Source organism: Otolemur garnettii, unplaced genomic scaffold, assembly GCF_000181295.1.
Source record: "Otolemur garnettii isolate 467f Iridium unplaced genomic scaffold, OtoGar3 scaffold00176, whole genome shotgun sequence".
Lineage (NCBI taxonomy): Eukaryota > Metazoa > Chordata > Mammalia > Primates > Galagidae > Otolemur > Otolemur garnettii.
In genome coordinates, this window is record NW_003852571.1 from 2,606,534 (window position 1) to 2,613,844 (window position 7,311).

The window sequence follows — 7,311 nt, forward strand, 5'->3', positions numbered from 1 at the left end:
GGGGCTGCGCGGGCGGCGGCGGCGGCCTGTCCGGGCGCTTGGCTGCGAGCCGGGTGTGATGCGCGCAGGCCTGTCGGGGGGCAGGGAAATACCCCGTCCCCGGGACGCGGCCAGTGCGGCTGGACAGTGAGCCTTCCGTGCGGGAAGGCAAAGAGCACTCCGACCCCTGAGGAGAATCCTGCTATTTTGGGAGAAATAGAAAAATAGACTCATGATTTTGGCTCCTGGAAGTTAGAAAATAATCATTATTATTATTTAATAATCATTATTTAAGGCAAAGAGCATTCCGACCCCTGAGGAGAATCCTGCTATTTTGGGAGAAATAGAAAAATAGACTCATGATTTTGGCTCCTGGAAGTTAGAAAATAATCATTATGTTACATAGGTCTGTAAAGTAAAAAGTTGACAGGTGTCCCCGTATGTGGAGGAATCACCACCGTCTGATGTAAATTCCTCAAGGTTGTCGCCCACTCGCGGGTGCTGACGAGCAGGGGAGGTTAATAGTTGGTTTCTCTCATCAGTTTTTATCTAATTTAGTCTTTTGAGAGGCACGTCTGTTAAAAACACAGAAAAACAATCCACCCTCACTTTTAGAAAGTTGATGGAAATGTCAAAATGCTTAAGGTGAAAGATGTAATTCAGAAAAAGTCAGTAAAATGACATTTAATGAAAATCTTTAATAAGTTGACTAAAATAAAAACAACATTCGGGATTATAATTAATTATTTCACTTCCACCAGTATCTGTTTGTTTCTCTCTCTCTCTCTTTTTTTTTTTTTTTTTGAGTGTCAGGTAAACACCGCATTATTTATTTAAAGGCATTTTTTTGTATGATTCTTCTGAAATTATTTTTATTTCAAATTTTTTTGGGTTTGTTTGATGTGTTTATTGCTTTTAAACTTAGACTTAATACCAATGGGAAATAATTGCAATTGTAATTTATTTACACTGTATTAATATAGTTTAAAAAGATGCATTTATAAAACACAGCAGTTCCCTGCTTTGAGATTCAGCTGTTTCCAGAGGGAAAAACGGTTGTGTGCATGCTGCTTCTAGAAGTTGCATAGGTAGTGGTGATTTCTGGAGAACAAACCCCAGGTTACATTATCTCTTGAACTTAATCCCAGAAGAATTGGTTTGGTGTCAAAAGACTGGTAGATTCTACTGAGCATTGTTTTGTTTTTAATCAGACCTAATCTTGAAATGAATTATTTTTTGCATCATTAATATGAGTGATGATAACATGTGGACCTTGACATAATCCAGTACCTCATCTATGCGGACAGAATAGTAAGTAGGGGTGTTTGCCAGAATTGTTAATGAATTTGCAATCCATCCTCCTTCTCCGTAGTTCCACTCACAACCTCTACCAGCACTTGTGAAGAGAGCCTAATCAAAGTTGTTGATACAGTTATGAGCAGTTTTATTGATTAAAATTATTTATACTAAACAGTTGTTTATATTAGTTTATTTCTTCTTGGGATTTAAGAATAGTTGTATGACTATGAAAGAATGTCTTCTGAACATTTAATCCTTATTCTTAAAAATGACAGAGGCTCGGCACCTGTGGCTCAAGTGGCTAAGGCGCCAGCCACATACACCTAAGGTGGCGGGTTTGAATCCCCAGCCCGGGCCCGCCAAACAACAATGATGGCTGCAACCAAAAAATGGCCAGGCGCTGTGGCGGGCGCCTGTAGTCCCAGCTACTTGGGAGGCTGAGGCAGGAGACTTGCTTGAGCCCAGGAGTTGGAGGTTGCTGTGAGTGTGATGCCATAGCCCTCTATCCAGGGGGATAGCTTGAGACTCCGTCTCAAAAAAAAAAAAAAAAAAAAAAAGACAGATAATTTGGTGTTGTGCACACTTGTATAAATTTTGTTTTTAAGGGTTGTATTTACAACATTTTCATTAGAAGAAGCACTTCTTTTGTTTGTTTTTTTTGGAGACAGAGTCTCACTTTATCACCCTGGGTAGAGCATGGTGGCGTCACAGCTCACAGCAACCTCCAACTCCTGGGCTTAGGCGATTCTCTTGCCTCAGCCTCCCGAGTAGCTGGGACTACAGGCGCCCGCCACAATGCCTGGCTATTTTTTGTTGCAGTTGTCACTGCTGTTTTAGCTGGCCAGGGCTGGATTTGAACCCACCACCCTCGGTATATGGGACTGGTGCCCTACCCATTGAGCCACAGGCACTGCCCTAGCACTTCTCTTTTGTTGTAAATTATTTAACATGATTTTATGTGTTTAGCAAAAAGCAACATTTGTATTTTCACATGTTATCCAGTGCCTTAGTTTTAAAATGGAAATTAGGGAAAGTAAGTGACTTATTCAAAGTCATATTGGTAACACTTTGAATCAAATCTAGGTCTTTTAACTTCTAGGCTTTGTAGTAGTGTGGAGTGAAACAGATTTTGCTTTGAATTTGTATCAGGATTCCTCTCCTTCCTAGCTGAATGATCTTGAGTGCCTTAACCTCCCTGAGTCTAGCGTTCTCTTGTGTAAAATCAACATATATCCTTGTTTTCACAGTGTAGAGGTTTAAGTGAAGGTAATATATGTAAAGTGACTAATACAATACTTGATACGAAGCAGGTAATCAATAAGTTTTAGTTCCATTGCTCTCCTAATACCATGGTTCTTTCATACCACTGTGGTGCCTCTAGTCCAGATGTCTAGATCAGGATTTCTTAACTTCAGCATTATTGACATTTCTGGCTGAGGAATTCTGGTTGTGATGACTGTCCTGTACAGCATGGCTGTTTTGTAGCATCCCTGGTGTCTACCACTGGATGCCAAGTAAGCCCCACCTTCTCAAGTCATGACAATAAAAAAGTCTCCCTCTGGGATGTTGAATCATCTGGGTTGAGAGCCACTGCTCTGGCACATGATGAGTGGTGGTGCCCAGGATTGTGTTTACTGTGGAGAAGTGGATCCTGGCTGTCATCTTCTATTGAGTGCTTCCTTCCGGGGCCACCGTAACCTGCGGAGTTGAATGCATGAGCAGTGTTGCTTCTTGCCAGTATAGCAGGATCACTCTATTTAGTCCCTTTAGATTCCTGGAAGAAATAGCATCTCATGTGTTTTGCTCACCTGTTCTAGGCCTGATACTTGATTTTAATTTGTGTTTATTTTTAACAATATTGATATATCCCAGGACAGTTACATTGAGTTTGAATAAAAGAAATATACTGTAAGAGAAATAGAAAACTGATGAAAGGTATCAAAGGTGTGGAAATGAAACTAGTGTTGGAAGTAAACAATGAAGAATGAGTAAGTTAGGCCTGGCACGGTGGCCCATGCCTGTAATCCTAGCACTCTGGAAGGCCAAGACAGGTGGATTGCTTGAATTCAGGAGTTCCAGACCAGTCTGAGCAAGAGTGAGACCCTATCTTTACTAAAAATAGAAAAATTTAGCTGAGGGTAGTGGCACATGCTTATAGTCTCAGCTGCTACTCAGGAGGCTAAGGCAGGAAGATCGTTTGAGCCCAAGAGTTTGACGTCGCCGTGAGCTAGACCAATGCCCTGGCACTCTACCCAGCATGGCAGTGAGACATACTCTGTCTCTCTCTCAATAAGAAAAAAATGAGTTAAGTTTATTTAGCATTCAGATAAAACTGAGAGCCATATATTAGCATGGCTGTGAAAGCAGTGTAATAACTAAAGGAGATATGTTCAAGAAAAAGCAAAGATTTGTTTTTTAGAGGATTTCTTTTTTTTTTTTTTTTTTGAGACGGAGCCTCAAGCTATCGCCCTGGGCAGAGTGCCATGGCATCACGCTCACAGCAACCTCCAACTCCTGGGCTCAAGCGAGTCTCCTGCCTCAGCCTCCCAAGTAGCTGGGACTACAGGCGCCCGCCACAACGCCTGGCCGTTTTTTGGTTGCAGCCATCATTGTTGTTTGGCGGGCCTGGGCTGGGGATTCGAACCCGCCACCTTAGGTGTATGTGGCTGGCACCTTAGCCACTTGAGCCACAGGCGCCGAGCCTTAGAGGATATTTTGAAAGTAAAAATGGTTAAATTATGAGATAGGCTCTTAAAATGAACCATATTGATATGTACATACACACGTATATTTTTACAGTGTCTTTCTTTGTTACCTGGGTCAAAGTTCGGTGGCATCATCATAGCCCACAGCAACTCAAACTCCTGGACTCAAGAGATTCTCCTGCCTCAGCCTCCCACATAACTGGAACTACCCCCATGCTTGGCAGTTTTTATGCTTTTTGTAGAGATGAATTCTCCCTGTGTTGCTCAGGCTGGTCTTGATCTTCTGAGTTCAAGCCATCCTACTGGCTCAGCCAACCAAAGTGCTAGGATTACAGGTGTGAGCCACTGTGCCTGGCTGAGCAGTATATTTTAGGAAGTATTTCTGTGATGACAGGAAGATGATTGCTTAGAATCAAGAGGTTTTGATTCTTTTTATGTAACATTTTTATTTTTCCCAATGTTTATGCAATTGTAGTCATAAGAAGACCTTATTGTTTGAGGAGAGTTTATTAGACACAGGGTGATGAAGTTTTGCTTTCACATGTTTAATTAAGAAGTTAAAGATACTCAGGATTTCCATATACTTGCAAGTAAACCTAACTGGTAATTAGAGCACATTTTGGTATATAGGGTCTTTAGGAGGTAGCACTTTTTTCTGCTCAATTTTTGGCCGGGGCTGTGTTTGAACCTGCCACCTCCAGCATATGGGGCCGATGCCCTACTCCTTTGAGCCACAGGTGCCGCCCGCTTTTTTTTTTTTTTTTTTTTTTTTGAGACAGAGCTCTGTTGCCCTGGCTACAGTACTGTGGCAACATCATAGCCCACAGCAACCTCAAACTCTTGGGCTGAAGTGATTTTTCTTGCCTCTACCTCCTGAGTAGCTGGGACTACAGGAACACGGTATAATACCTGGCTATTTTTAGAGATGGAGATCTCACTCTTGCTTAGGCTAGTCTGGAACTCCTGAGCTCAAGCTGTCCACCTGCCTCAGCCTCCCAGATTGTGAGGATATACACGGGTGAGCCATCACACCTGGCCTAGGAAGTAATAATTGATGCAGCTAATATTAGTTAATATTCTAGATTCTCACAAGATTAAAACATTTATTTTTCTGGGATGCCACAAAGAATAACAATAGTATCAGAAATTAGAATCATGCATGGTCTCATCCGTCTTCTAGGACTGTAATACCAATCTGGCAACAATCATTTATTTCAAGTTTTTGTTTCAAAATTTATAATGTACCTTTAGTTAGATGTATAAAAACATTTAAAAAAATTATGGCAACATCTTGATTTAAAATAATTGTAAGATTGGTAGTAGATTTTCCTGGAAGGAATGATGAATGCGTGTGTGTGTATTAATAAAGGGATCCCTTGAGAATGGTTTCTTGGTATAGGAAACATTCAGGCTTTGGGATTTGAACAGAAGATATGATCAGGCAAGCTTCTAAGCAAGGTTCATGCTAATTTGGAGAAGGTGGTCTTGGGAAAATACCCTATTTGATTTTAAAAAGATACTATGGAGGCTCAGCACCTGTAGGTCAAGCGGCTAGGGTGCCAGCCACGTGCACCGGAGGTGGTGGGTTCAAGCCAACCCCAGGCCTGCCAAACAGCAATGACAACTACAGCCAAAAAACAAACAAACAAACAAACAAAAAAACCGGGCATTGTGGTGGGAGCCTGTAGTCCCAGCTACTTGGGTGACTGAGGCAGGCGAATCACTTAAGCCCAAAGAGTTTAAGGTTGCTGAGCTGTGATGCCACAGCACTCTACTGAGGGCAACATAGTGAGACTCTGTCTCAAAAAAAAAACAAAAAAAAAACTATGGAGAATATTGAAATAGTGAAAACATGTTTTTTTTGTTTTTTTGGTCTGCTCTTCTTGTATTTTTTGAGTATTCACATCCTAATCATTAAATGAAAGGAACACAGGAGGTATGTGTGTGTATGTTCGGAGTTATGTATTGTGGGTGTGTGGTGGCATTAGGGATGGTGAGGTGCCTTATCAGTTATGGTAATAGGTAAGAATTATACTCTTTGAATATTGTGTTCAAATATGTCAGGTTAATTCAGTCTAGCAAACTTGGCAGATTGTTATGTGTGCATAAATGTTTTATGATTGATATAAATAGTGCCAGTTATTAAAGAAGAGAAAATCAAAGATAAACACAGTGTTTACCGTGAAGCTAATAATGGAACTTGAATTTCTGGCTCCTTCATTTACCCAGGTTGCTTCCAAGTCCCCAAGAGGGGGCTTTAACAGTTCAGATGTTCTTTGGTTTCCTTTACAAAATATTTTGTCCATAATCAAATAACATTGCTGTCATTTCCAATTTACCCTCTAACATGTTTGTGTTGGGTTATATAAGTGTGGCCACAGGAATTTGGGGGAGAAATTTTGAAATTTGTGGTTTTGTGTCTATATTTCTACCATATGCAAAAAAAACCAGAAAGGATTTAGTCATAAACAGATATTGGTACTTACGAAAGTTAGTACTTTGTTGGGAAACAATTAGCTTCTTAAAGAGGTTTTTTTTTTTTTAATTGTTGGGGATTCATTGAGGGTACAAGATACCAGGTTACACTGATTGCATTTGTTAGGTAAAGTCCCTCCTATAATTGTGTCTTGTCTTTTTTTTTTTTGTGAGACAGAGTCTCACTATGTTGCCCTCAGTAGAGTGCTGTGGCGTCACAGCCCACAGCAACCTCAAACTCTTGGGCTTAAGCATTCTCATGCCTCATCCTCCGAAGTAGCTGGGACTATCAGGGCCCGCCACAATGCCCGGCTACTTTTTGTTGCAGTTGTCCTTGTTTCTCGTCTGGGCTGGTTCAAACCTACCACCCTCGATGTACATGGCTGGTACTATAACCACTGTACTACAGGCGCCAGGTCAGTTGTGTCTTGTCTCAAATAAGAGTTTTGACTAAACTTTAGGAGAAAAAAATCATTGATCTACCAGAGACTGTATGTTGATAAGAGATGGTGAGTTACACTCTGCTTGTTTCATGTGTAGCGTCAGAATCACTCCCTATGTCATAGGTTCTGTAAAATAGCAACAGTTCCCATCCTTGGTGCATAATAGTGTCATGAAAACTATGTATATTCCCCTTTGTTTCTTATTGGCTGAGTAGAAAAAAAAGAAAATCTCCTCCAGATAGTTGTTTAAAACTATGAGGAGAAAAAAGTACATTTTTAATTTCAGAATAATTTTAGATGTAGAGAAAAGTTTCTTTCTTTCTTTTTTTTTTTTTTGAGACAGAACCTCAAGCTGTCACCCTGGGTAGAGTCCTGTGGCATCACAGCTCACAGCAACCTCCAACTCCTGG

General features: G+C 40.9%; 1 protein-coding gene across 1 annotated transcript in view; it reads left to right on the forward strand.

Annotated features, from left to right (window-relative positions):
• The window catches only part of LOC100943188 (PRELI domain-containing protein 1, mitochondrial-like), a 68,102-nt gene that overhangs the window by 464 nt on the left and 60,327 nt on the right, over positions 1-7,311 (forward strand). The gene's annotated exons all lie outside the window — the stretch shown is intronic.